This window comes from Aulonocara stuartgranti (genome assembly GCF_965226115.1).
Source record: "Aulonocara stuartgranti genome assembly, chromosome: 7".
NCBI lineage: Eukaryota > Metazoa > Chordata > Actinopteri > Cichliformes > Cichlidae > Aulonocara > Aulonocara stuartgranti.
The window spans coordinates 67,042,171-67,056,713 of NC_138945.1; positions in this window are offsets into that span (position 1 = coordinate 67,042,171).

Sequence of the window (14,543 nt, forward strand, 5' to 3'; positions counted from 1 at the left end):
TGTGGTTTCTCACAGAGGATCACAGTGTAATTATGTCCTCTGCAGCATTTCAGCTTTCTGTGTCCGTTTGAACAGGCTTTAAAACTCAAGCTGTATAATAAACCACATCTTATCTTAAAGTTTAAACATTTCTGAAAGAAAAAAAACTCACACAGCTATTAAATAGCATTTTACTGACGTAAAGGTGCAGAGGTGATGCCAACAACCGTTATCAGGCTAACAATAAAGGTTTCAAAGTACACACAGTAAATTTCATGTGCTTGTAAAACTTACTCAGCCTCCTTTCTTTTACATGAATTCACTGTGGTTGTAATTGATGTAAAAATATTAGCACATTTAGGATAAATGACAGCCTTGAAGCATTAAATATTACAGATAAGATTATGCTTGTTGTCCATTTCTATTTTTCTCTCTTCTTTCTCTCAACCAAAAGTTGAACACAGTAAAGCAATAAAATGTGTGTGAAAATAAAAAGAAAGGTCAGATGGTTATTGTAATAGCACCTCAGTGAAGGACGAACACCTGGAAGCAGGAATTCTCTTCACCCAACATGCAATTTATTTACAGATGCTGACAACAAGGCAGGTTGGTGGTATGAACCACAAAATAAGAAAGCTGCAAAATGCAAACTTACAACTCCATGGCTCTTAGTCTACTAGCCAGCACTTAATCCTACAGTGCCATCTCAAACTCTCCCTCAGGATCATCAACCAGGCTTATAAAACTTAAACCTCTTCACAGAACAAACCAAGTAAGCAATAATCCGTTAACTGTCATAATAGATGTTTTGCAGAAAAGCGTGGCAAAGACGTTTCCATATTTCCTATGAATTTTACTTTTATGTGCACCGGGATAGAATATGTGAAGTAAAATGGATTTGTTGTACAGGGTGTGCATGTGTGGCTGCATGAGGTATGGTGTTGTGGGTAAATGCAGTGCAACTCATGCCACCATAGTAAAGACATATACTTGGCGAGACCCTGCTAAGATTTCACAACTGTGTAATTCTATTTCATATTTTCTGACAGCCTCAAAGTTTCCGAGTACTAGAATCTGTAGTAATATAGTTTTTGTGGCTTATTGTAGTTTCTGTTTTATCCCGGCGTTGCGGAGAGGGGTGTTCGAGTTATCTCCACCAGTGAGAGTATAGCGCCTCCGGTCCTGGGGTAAGCCGTTAAAACTACTTTTATTAGCATTCACAATTACCGGAGGCTAAGGTTATATTTATCTGTTGTTTTAGGGTTTGATTGCTGCCTTCACATCTCCGTGGCAAACTGCCCGACCTCAATTGGAAGAGTGAAACACCTTCCCAGCTGCTGTTGTGAGGGCTCCTCCTCAGTGGAGCTTGCTGTCTTGTCTTGTCTTGTCGTGAAACTGTTTTTATTAAGTAGGCTTACCTTTTTCTGGTTCACCTGGTTTTATTTTATTCTGGATTGCTGCTTGTACCCACGCCTCTGTGATCGGGCTGGAGCGATCCTCTGCCCGAGTGTCGTGCTGGGAACCTTAAACTGCCTCAGTTGCCGATCTCAGCCTGTGGGGAGCCAGACCGGCTTGTGTTCTTTTTGTGTGATTTTCTTTTGGGTCCACGGCTGCTGGTAAGTCCAAGTTCCACGATTGTTTTATTTTCACTTTAGGACACTGTCAACAACGATGCTACATTTTGCTTTCTAATATTTCATTTATTTTAACCATAAATAAAACTGTATTAATATTGGAGCCAACCTGCCTCGGTGTGCATCCTTGAATGTGTGCGGCCTCTTTTTATTCCTTTTATCTATTTTTCTTAAATATATATTTCCTGGGGGTGAAATTCCCCTAGGTGGCGTTGTCAGAATAATAGAAGAATAAAATATCCCTTAAAGAAAGTGTCATTTGCTGTTTGTGTCAGTGCCACAAAACACCTCAAATGGGATGTTCCAAGCCAAGTTAACGTTGTGCTTGTATTCATCCATCCAGATCTCTGCAACTCTGAGGGCATTTCTCTTCATGGCAGGACCCAGGTCAGGCATGTAGGGCTTGTGGGCCCTCTCGATGTGGGCGATCTTGGAACATGGAACAACTTCAACACTGCCTCCACATGTCCATACCTACATGAACAAAGTGTAACTTAAAAATTATAAAATTGCACTTTGCAAGGATAAAAAATGCAACTACAACTATAGTCCACAATACGCATTTTCTTAAAAAGTAGATGACAAATACAGAAATCATAGTTACTTTACCATGAAAGAGAACTTCATGACTCTATGATCTTTACTCACACGAATTCCCAGCTCAACATTTTCTCCAACATACACTTTCATTCCTTCATCAAGGACTCCAATTTCCCCCAGAAACTTTCTATCAGCAACCAGGATCCCCATGACAGATGGACTCCTAAAGTCAAAGAAGAGAACCATATTTTACAGCTGTATACTGATATAACAATATTTAATAAACCAGTTAGATTGAAAAAAAAATTAAGTTAATAAGGCTGTTGCATTGGCTAAATGCTGATTTCACTTGAACTTACTTGCCAGGCAGTGAACCGTCATTAAGTTTGTAATACTCGGGTGTAAAACTCTCATACATGCACCACAGAGCCCAGTCGAAGGCGTGTGCACTGGGATGATATTTAATAACTTTGAGATCATCAAAGTTGACTCTATCAAACACCGGGGAAGCCACCACAGTTCTGTCAGCTTTACTCTGTGTCAGCAGAGGTTCAGCCCTGTATGAAGGAGGGGAAAAAAGGAAATGGTTCATACAATTTCACACAATAAATTTTCTCAAATGCTGGTGAGATGTCTTGTTCAATACTTTTCAATCACGTCATGATGCTTGATTGTGACTTCTGGATGGCAGCTAGGGCTGCCACAAACGATTATTCTGATAGTCGACTAGTCACCGATTATTTTTGCGATTAGTCGACTAATCAGATCATCATCCATTGGACGTAAAACGTACAGCTTATTGCACCAGCAGCATCTGCTCTTATATAACTATCATTAGCTTACAGCTTTAAGTGTTTAAGGTCTGTGCTAACTAAAAATAAAGACAAGATGATAGTTTATCAAATTTAAATGAAATTTGCAGATTGTTTCAGTGGAGTTTAATAAACTCCTTGCTATCTAAAATATAACAGGACACCGGAGTAAATTCTCGAGCATCTTAAATCTCTTTTCAACTTTAATCTCAGCCAAACAGATTTACTCAGGAACAAATAAAATACTAAAAAAAGCCAAACAATAACATTTTTAAGTTATCTAAGTGACTCATATGTCATGTTTAACCTGAGTAGCGAAAGACGGTGGTGGGTTTGAAGACGATTTGCTGGGAGTCCGGTGTTCTCACGGCGCTAGTTAGCCTCGCCCCCGGCTCGCTATCGAGCTAGTGGGTAACAGACGTCTCCGAAAACGTCGGAGCGCTTTTGAAAATATGTGTCTTGATAAACTGAGCAGATATTTGAGGTTTACACAGCTACATTCTCGCCTGAAAATATGTTAAACGTTTATTTTGTGACCCAGAAAGAATAATAAGAGTAATATTAAAACTAACTAGCTGCCGCCATTGTTGGAAACTGAGCTGGGCCGCGCTATGAATTCTGGGATACAGCTTCTTCTTCTTCTTCTTCTTCTTCTTCGGGGTTTAACGGCAGCTGGTTCCTTGTACATGCAGTGCTGCCATCTTCTGTTTCAGTCCGTTATTACACTCTTAAATCCTGCTACTTATTCCTGCGTCTTTTGGGATCTTACAAAGCGTCAAACGACGCGTCGACTATTAAATTAGTCATCGACGATTTTGATAGTTGACGTAATCGTGACTAGTCGACCAATCGTGGCAGCCCTAATGGCAGCTGGTAAATATTGGTATTAAGTGGAAGTCACCTGCACTTGGTGTCTTTTACAATTAAAATACTACACCCATGTTCAGCTTTTAAATTATGCAAAAGCTTGGAACACTTGGTCACTTTGTTGTTCTAGAAATCAGTCTTTGACGTAAACCTACGCATACAGATTAGTATTTAAGGTTTGACTCTCATCATCCACTGGAGCACAAACTGGGTGTCATCAAAATGCTACAACACAGAGTGAACACCAGTTTTCACAGATATGTATATAAGCCGTCCAAACAATAAAACTAGTCACAAACATGTGACATGATGATCTTCACTCAACTTTTGATGGTTTGTTTGAATTGGCAGATGTGAACAGGAAAGGAAAATGAGAGGCGTGCACATAAAACAACATGTTAACAGCCTGTATTGACTTACAATAATCTGCATGCCCTATAATTACTTTTTTTTGTCACAGATGTTCTTTCTTTATAACCAGCCTACCATTAGAACTATTGTCGTCCACTATTATTATCTCCTTCAGCAGGTTTTTAGGAGTGCGGTCGATGATGCTGCGCAGGGCTCTTTGGAGAACAGACAGGGCTTCATCCAGGTACATGAGCACCACACTGAGACTTGGCAGGTCCTTGGGGTAACTCTTTTTCAAACACCTATTCATTAAAAAGAATTATATGAAATACCACTGTATTTGTTTAGAAATTTGAAATATTTGAGCAAGAAATGAACTGAGTGGACTAAACTGTCTGGATTTTTTTTCTTTGTATGTACAGAAGAGAGAATGAAAGATTGAAATCATATAAAATGAAAGTTGTACCGAGGATCTCTGGTATCTGGAAGAGGTCGATCCAGAGGGAGGCGATCGCTCAGATAAACATTGTACCCATACTTCTCATACAGGCTCTGAGCCTCTCTTTGGTCACCCTCAGAGAGATCCTCCCCCCATGTCTTGAACAAGGCCGAGTTAGGGAACAGTTTTTCAGACTTTTTCATTTGGGTCTCCTTGTTTTGGGTTTGGATATTTGCATCATCCTCTGTCTGCTTCAATGTCTGCTTTTGGACTGTTGGACCTCTGCAGATTTTCTTTGCTCGTCTCTGTGCTCTCCCAGCATTTTTTGCATGACATCCTGTTTTTGCTCAAAACGTCTGAGTGCATCGTCTTCAGTTGAAAACGATAACAAATTGGAGACATCAACAAAATTTTAAAATTACAGTATAAAACACATTTATAGAAGACGGACAGAGACCTGTGTTGTAATTTGATTTCATCTGTCATTAACAAACTGCATTACCATATGTATCTTTATTTGGTTTAAAGTCCCATGGTTATCATGCAATAATAATAATAATAATAATGAGGAATATTAACCCCTGACTTAAATCACTGAGATTACTGATCATTTCCTCCAGATCGGAAGAGCTCTTCAAATGCCGTGTGTCTATCTCTTTATCAGTCTCCTCTCTATGTCAGGGCGACCGTGGCTCAGGGGGTTGGGAAGCGTATCTGTAACCGGAAGGTCGCCGGTTCGATCCCTGGGCTCTCTGTCCTGGTCGTTGTGTCCTTGGGCAAGACACTTTACTCTACCGCCTACTGGTGTTGGCCAGAGGGGCAGATGGCGCGATATGGCAGCCTCGCTTCTGTCAGTCTGCCCCAGGGCAGCTGTGGCTACAACTGTAGCTGCCTCCACCAGTGTGTGAATGTGAGAGTGAATGAATAGTGGTATTGTAAAGCGCTTTGGGTGCCTTGAAAAGCGCTATATAAATCTAATCCATTATTATTATGTTGGTTTCCATTCTTCAGAAAGCCAAAGTACAGCATGACCCCCATAGTGCCCACCAGTGTTGGTCAAGTTACTTGAAAAAAGTAATCAGTAACTAATTACTGATTACTTCCCCCAAAAAGTAATCCCGTTACTTTACTGATTACTTATTTTCAAAAGTAATTAGTTACTTAGTTACTTTTTAAAAACATGATTTACAACCTGAATAGGTGATAAAGTGATAGATCTTTCAGCCCAATTCTACTTTTTCTACATAATCCATCATATAAAATGTAATCAAATGGAAAAGTCTCTTTTTAAAACTTGTTTTATTAGTTTTAATCTTTTAACTTTATGCATCAAGCAAACATTTAATTATCTGCAACATTCTCTGACTGGAAGAAATTAGTTTAACATTTAAACCTATTTTCTGCACATTCCAGCTCATAAAATAAAATATTTTTTGTGTTTACACTCAGTCTTTCAAATAGATGCAAGTAAAACACAGCAGAAAATAAATAAAGTCAAAGACTCAGCGGTCCTGTTGCTCTATTTTCACCTGTAAAGCAGGAGTGGGGTAGGCGGAGGGTTACCCTGGTGCAGGTGTGCCGCGGTCAGTGGAAGAATCCGCGAGTTTCTCTGTGAGTTTCCCATTACGTCGTAGCTACTCGGTGCTTGTTGGAAGTTTAGGGGTTTTTTTCGCTGTAAAAAGAAGTTTTCTTCCCACGCACAGCGGACACTAATGTTTTTGTCACTTTTTATGGAATCAAACTCAAAGTAAGGTCAGTACTTCCACGCTTTAAACGCTGCACGCTCATACTCTCTCTGCACTCGCTATATTATTCATTGTTGATCTGCACACAGCTGTTGTCACGAACCACTGTCATGAGACATTCTCGCAAAAAAATCACAGTTTTAGTAACGCAGTAACGCAGCGTTCCTACGGGAAAGTAAGTTTTTGCGATAGTAATCCCTTACTTTACTCGTTACTTTAAAAAAGTAACGCGTTACTGCCCATCTCCAGTGCCCACTAATAAATCAAATCAAATCAAATCAAATCACTTTTATTGTCACATCACATGTGCAGGCACACTGGCACAGCACATGCGAGTGAAATTCTTGTGTGCGAGCCCCACAAGCAACAGAGATGTGCAAACACAACAACACAAACGAGCAAAATACAAGAATGGCCAACCTGAAACTAATAAATATATGTACAATATATAATAGTGTATGCATTTCTGGATGTGTATACTAAATATTTTCCTACGTGTGTGTGTGTGTGTGTGTGTGTGTGTGTATACACATTTTTACAAATTAAATAGTAAAAAAATAAAATAATAATAATAATAATAATAATAATAATAAAATATATAAAATATACAGAGTTGAATATGTGCAAAACAAGTGGCATTTATATACAGTGTGGAGTGCATAATGTTGAAGTTCCAGCAGTGAAGCTGAGGTGTCTATGACGTGTTCAGCAGTCTGATGGCCTGATGGAAGAAGCTGTCTCTCAGTCTGCTGGTACGGGACCGGATGCTGCAGAACCTCCTTCCTGATGGAAGCAGTCTGAACAGTTTATGGCTGGGGTGACTGGAGTCCTTGATGATCCTCCCCGCTTTCCTCAGGCAGCGCTTCCTGTAGATGTCTTGGAGGGAGGGAAGCTCACCTCCAATTATCCGTTCAGAGCACCGCACTACTCGCTGGAGAGCTTTGCAGTTGTAGGCGGTGCTGTTGCCATACCAGGTGGTGATGCATCCAGTGAGGATGCTCTCAATGGCACAGCGATAGAAGGTCCTGAGGATGCGGGGGCTCATGCTGAATCTTTTCGGTCTCCTGAGAAAGAAGAGGCGCTGCTGCGCCTTCTTCACTGTTTTGTTTGTGTGTACTGACCACGTAAGATCCTCAGCCAGATGTACACCAAGGAACCGGAAGCTGCTCACTCTCTCCACAGCAGCGCCGTTGATGGTGATGGGGGTGTGTACTTCTCTGCACCTCCGGAAGTCCACTATCAACTCCTTTGTCTTTGCGACGTTGAGGGTGAGATGGTTGTCTTGACACCAGTGGGTCAGGGCGCTGACCTCCTCCCTGTAAGCCGTCTCATCACCGTTGGTGATAAGACCCACCACTGTAGTGTCGTCCGCAAACTTCACAATGATGTTGGAGCTGTTAGTGGCTGTGCAGTCGTAGGTGTAGAGTGAGTACAGGAGAGGGCTCAGTACACACCCCTGTGGAGCACCAGTGTTCAGTGTGATGGGGGATGAGGTGATGCTGCCCAGTCTGACCACCTGGCGTCTGTCAGACAGGAAGCTAAGGATCCAGCTGCAGAGGGAGCTGCTCAGTCCTAGATCCTGCAGTTTCCTGTCCAGCTTCGAGGGAACGATGGTATTGAATGCTGAGCTGCATTCAATACTAAAGCGATACTAAATACTAAATACTAAAGCGACTAATAACAATAGTCGCTTTGTCAATGTTACCCTCATTCTGATAACACCGACTTTCTAGCCAGATAATAACACGTCAGAGGACACACAAAAACACACACAGTACTGACCTAACTGACACTGTAACTCCTGATGTGAATGTCATAAAATCGTTAGCTGAGCAGAGGCGTCAACATCCCTCCACTCCCAAAAAAGTGACTGTGACCTCTCACATATTTTCTCTGATGAAAAGCAAAACTGAAATGTCTGAACAGCCTAAAATTAGCTTGAAACTGGTCATAAAAGAGTCATCAATGTAATGGACAAAAAATATATACTGTTTTTAAATCTCTTCAAAATGTTCAGTTATTTGTTCATGATTATGTCATTCAGCCTGAACTGTTTAAACTCCTGGAATCATGCAGATGCTTCACAGGTGGAAAATGTGCAGCCCAGTTATTTGTAGTGAGTACTGTAGGAATTAAAACATTATTAGTGGTATTTAGAAATAATTTTGATCTTTATTTTGTTTTAATCTGTGAAAAGTGTTCATAAGATCAAGCTTGAGCACACTTGACTATAACAGATGTTCATGTTAAAAACGGCACTAAAAACTTGTGATGAGATGCTCGATCCTCCAGCTCTGCCCACTGCACTGCTGAATGATGAGTTTATAGTAAAAGTTTGCTCTCTGGGCGATTTCAAGGGATCTGTTTGTTGCTTTGTCTATGATTGCTTGGCCCTGCCACAGGTTGACAGACGTTATGAGACAGTGCACAGCAAGTGTTTCTAAAAACAATATGTCTAGGCCAAGATCTTGTTTGAAGTCCCAGTGCATGTGTAGTTCATTCGTTTTTGCCAGTGGACACTCCTGTAGGGCGGGAGAACTTCCAGAGCCTGGATCAACCAGGCAGCGATCACTGTTATAATTGTGAGATGTAATCCCCCCAATGATTATTTCACCATCTGTGTTGTAGTAGCAGTGCTGTTAAAAGGAAAAGTAATAATTTCAGATTATTTTTTAGTCATATTTACTATCCTGGTAGTTTGGTACTCTACATTACATGTGGTTGTTGAAAGTGGCATCCATGCAGGATGTGGATATTTCCTGGAACAGGTCCTTGGTCCACACAGTGGCTCTTAAGAAGGTCGTTCCGTAACTGGAGTGTCAAACTTGTTTGCTTTTTATTGAATCATATACTCATGTGGTATGTGATTGAGTGATTGAGTTTCTAAAAAATATTGTATGATTTTATTTCCTCAGGGCAGCCCCTCCATGAACTGCTCCAGGACCACATTTGTCAGAATGCGTGCCTCCAGAAAAACCTGAGGGTCATTGTCCTCCCTCATCTGGTCCATTGCCACCGCCAGCAGAGAGCAGGGAGGCGATGTGGCGACCTGACGAGCCACTTCAGCACTTACGTCTGCCACTCTGCCTGGTCCTGCAGCTTGTCCGGTTGATCGCTCTGGGTGTCAAGTGCTGTGTATGACAGGCAGGAATGGTGGATCCAAAGTGCGGACTCCAGAAGGCGAAAAATGCACTCACAACAGCTTTGTTCCTGAACATGAAAATAACTAAACTGAAAACAGAAATAAACTAAATAGGCAGACTTGTTTTCAAACCTTTTCCACCACAATTAACAGGTTGTGAAAGGACAGTCTTAGCGGTCTCTGAATTTACTAGACGAGGCTTAGCTAAGATAGGTTTTAAATTTTTTCCACCGTGACGAGCAGTCTGAGGAAAAACAGTTCAAGCAAACAGACTCGGGGATGAGAGAACCTCAATTAACAAAACCTGAATTGATGGTCTTTGAAAAATTATTGTCTTTTACCTGCTTGAGAGGTGCAGAACAACACTGAGACAGGGAAGGCATATAAACAAAACCTACAATTGGAAATCAGGAGATACTAAAGGGAGCTAGAAATACAGAAACTAAATAATAGAAACACTAAGTCACAGAATATAGACAAACAAAATCAAAACCACTGTGTCACCAGACCCAGGTACCATAACACTGGGCCGCCACGTGCTCACGTTCCATGGCCGCCATCTCAGCCAGTTTTCTTTATTTATCGACATCAATGTTCGGTCCTCTGCGTCAATAAAAAGGGCCCAATGCCTCATCAGCACGATCATCTTAATTTAAAATGCCAGAGACCATTTTCTACCTTCACACAAGGCCCATTATGCATGTGCGTGGGTAATTCTTCCAAAAATATCCCATAGAAAGTATTATTAAAATCATTTCTGCTAAAATGTGAGAAATTTGTGACAAATTGCAAAACACCTGGCTATGTCTTCACTAAAACCTCTGTAACTTTGCTCTGTTTCACTTCAGCAGCATCAATTTTTGCACAGATAATGTTCGTTTGTTGAACGTTTGTTCTGAAATTTATTGTGTACTGCACCATATCTTCAAAGGGGTTACATGCGATAAAAATACAAAAAAAATAGGCGATGAAAAAAAATCTTCGTATTTTTCTATGTTCCAGACTCAGTTACTTTGACACAGTAACGTCTGCTGTAATATTTACACCTCTGTTGAAGCGTTAGCTTTATTTTGATACCAAGACTGTTTGCACAGAGTTTTAGTTGCAAAGAAATACTAATGACAGAACTTCATTTATCACACTGATGCTCGGCAGGTCTTTGGGATATTTCTGTGCCAGACATCTGTGAGCTGGTATGTACTGTGAGGAAAACCTTTGCACTTCTAAGACAAAGGGCGACAACACTGACAGTTACAGCAACAAAATAAAAAATAAATCTCACTAATAGCCGATCACGGATCTCATTAATAAAATGTACCTGCTGTCTCTGGTATCTGGATGCTTCCTTCCAAGTGGCAGCTGGTTACTCAGGAAGGCATTGTATCCATATATTTGAAACAGACCTTCAGCTTCCTTCTGCTCTTGTTCTGTCAGGCCATCGCCCCACTTGGTAAACAGGACGGAGTTTGGGTATAACTTTGGCATAACGATCTTCTCTTCTTCTTTGTCCACATTTCGTAAAATGGAATTTGTGAAATTCTTTTGACCTAAAACCTCGATCAGCTTTGCTTTTGTGGAGGTTGAAAAACAGAAGGATGAAAATTGTTATTCATTGTTGGGGCAAAAGAAGAAGAAATTGGCTAGAAGGATTGTTTCTATGGAACGCCAGGACTGCCATAATGAATTAATTAAATACACCATTAAATAATTAATTAAATGTGGCAATAATTAATTAAAATTGGAATTAATTAATTAAATAAATAGTTATGATATATGTAATTAATTAATTATTGACACATTTAATTAATTATTTATGTATTTCACGTTTTAATTAATTATTGACACATTTAATTAATTAATTATTGACATATTTAATTAATTATTTATGTATTTCACATTTTAATTAATTATTGACACATTTAATTAATTATTGACACATTTAATTAATTATTTAATGATATATTTATTTATTTCATTTTGGCAGTCCTGACGCCTGGCTCTCATCATGAAATAATTTTATCTGTCAGCCTCACCCATCAAACTCAGGGGGCGGGGTTAACGCTGATCTAGTCAAAACCATTGCTTTGGCCTGGTGGCCATTGTTTCTAGCACACAACAACCGGCATGTGGAAGCTAACAGAACTGAGCTTTGAAAAACCCTGTTTGTGTGTTACCAAATACCGTTTTAATATTTTTTTAGCCGAGAATGTAGTGGTTTAATCTTCATGTGTCTGGTCGGTTTGTCAAGATACAGCCTCTTTGCAAAAGTGCTTCGATGATGTCGGAGATGTCTGCCCAGTCTCACGGCAAAGCGTGGGATAGACCCGCTCGCCTCGCAAGCAATCCCACCGACAAAGCGCAGGCCCCGGTACACAGCTGTAGTAACCCCCGCTGACTTCTTTTACTGAGGTTATATTTATCGGTGTTTTATTTCCTGATGTTCTTATGTGTCCTACGTGTTTCAGTCGCCAATTCTGAATTATAACTAACATTAAAAACATGTTTAAGGAAGAGAGAGAGCAAATAAATCTGTTTAACATCTGATCTTTGGGTTTTTGTTCAGTAATCAGCGTGACCTGTGTATAAACACATAAAAGAGATAACGTTGGTGTTTCCGTCATGTAGTAACTGCTGGCTTTAACTGTACAAAGGTTGTTCGACACTATGAAACACATACAGACTTCATGATGTTCGGCTAATATTTTTATTGTGAATATTAATCATGCTGACCTCGCTCTGTACACCACGCAGCGAGGTCAGCATATCCACGATATCCTCAGCTCCATGAGTTAACACAAAGTTTCCCAGCTGACTATCTAACTGCCAACTATTCCAGAGACGTGAAAATATACAGCATAAAGAAAAGTGTAAGAGACTCAGCAGCAGATTAGAATAACAGTTTGTGGCGTGAATAAGACACGGCGGGACCACGGAGCAACGTTCAGAGTCATCTTTATTTACATCTCACCACACCACAACACCCCCAAACCCCTCAGTCCCCGTGTTTTTAACTAGGCGGGCGTGATTAAGGATGCCGTGCAGGTGCGTCCGCCCTCCCTGCACGGCACCGCAGACCACGCCCCACCACATACCCCCATCGCCCGATTGAGGCCGGGGAGCCATCCGGCCGAACCTACTCCCCCACCGCCAGTGGGAGAGGGAATCAGCCCGGACAGCTGGCACCCCCAGGCCCCGGCCAAGCGACGGGGAGGTGCGAGTTCAGGCGGCCGCCCGCGAATCCAGCGGCGCAGGCAAAGCTGGTTCGGAAGTCGGACACGTGACAGGTGCACCCGGCGCGGCCGGCACAAGCGTGAGCCCCAGCTCACAGGTGGCTGGGCAGAGGTGTGGCGTGTACAGGCCTCTGGTGGTGGTGAGGCCGTTCTGGCGAGCACGGCGATCTCAAGCGTGGCGCCCGCCTCGCTCGCCAGTTCCACTCGAGCAAGCTCCCCTGGCACTGGGACCTCCAGCTCCTTGCGCGGCCCCTCCGTCACCGCTGTCGCTCCCTGCTGGAGCAGCCCATAGCGCGACTCCTCCGTCACTACTGCTCCCTCCGCCGCCACTCCCGGCTCGAGCAGCCCCTCGTGCAGCTCCTCTTTCTCCAACCGGCGCAGACCCTCGCGCACCTCGTCTGCCGCCTCCGGTTGGAGCGGCTCATCCACCACTCCCGGCAGGAGCAGCCCTTCACCTGGCTGTTCCCCCTCCTCCGGCAGGCGCAGATCCCCGCGCGCCTCGTCTGCCACCTCCGGCTGCTGAGGTGCCTCACGCGGCTCCTCCACCGCTTCACTGTCCTCGGGACACACCTGTGGGGGTGGCGCCCAGGCCCAGAGCAGCGCCGCCAGCTCCCCAATCCTTTCCAGGTGCCGCTCGGACTGGTCCTGCAGCTCTTCCTGCTGGCGACGCACCTCCGCCGCCTGCTCCCGCTGGGCGGCCGCCATTTCGGCCACCCTCTGGGCCAGCTCCTCCATTCCCTGGCTCCGATATGGACCCGCCGTGCTGCCTCCTGGGTTTCGGCACCAATGTGGCGTGAATAAGACACGGCGGGACCACGGAGCAACGTTCAGAGTCATCTTTATTTACATCTCACCACACCACAACACCCCCAAACCCTTCAGTCCCCGTGTTTTTAACTAGGCGGGCGTGATTAAGGATGCCGTGCAGGTGCGTCCGCCCTCCCTGCACGGCACCGCAGACCACGCCCCACCACACAGTTATACATTTAATAAATCACCAAATGAATCCAAGAAACGAGCAAACCTGTTCCGACAATTTGAATTTGTATTCCCTCAGCTGCAGACTCGCTGCTGTTTAAATGTTTGAAAAGGAAGATTAGATATAAACAAACGTCAAACATAGACTCAGTCTGCCTTCACATTTGATATGAGGCCAGCACGTATAGTGGCCTCAGCAGGCTATTACTGAAATACACGTGCTATATCATAAACTATGATATAAATAGGGAGGTCCTATTAACATGTTTAGTTTTAAAGGACACCTTCCTGCCTTTAGTCTCATTCATGAGCGGTATTAGTTTTCTTCTAACATCCAGAAGTCTGCACAATGTGTTTCATAGTTTGTAACAAGCCTTTGACAGGTAAACATAACATGACCGAAAAAGCAAAAAAAAAAAAAAAAAAAGAGAGAGAGAGAGAGAGAGAGAGAGTGTTGACATAAGAAGAGAAAATGCTCTCAATTATGGAGACAGGCAAATGGTTCATTTATGTTTGATGTGTGTTTATTCCTCCCTAAATATCGTCGGTGAAGTTTGCCATGCACGTCAGATTTTCCTGCGCATTTTTATACCTCTGCCAACAGAGAGAGAAAAAAAATCACATTCTAACAGACAGCTGGTGCTTAGAATACAGTTGAATAACTATTAAAAAACAGATTATATTTAGATGATAGTTCAGTCTAACACATGTGCCAGTGGTTCATTAAACGTCTGTGAAACTATGCAGTTATGAAACGTAACTTTAACCTCAGCCAAACCGATTTGCTCAGTTGTAAATAAAACAGCGAAGTAAACGTGACCCGACA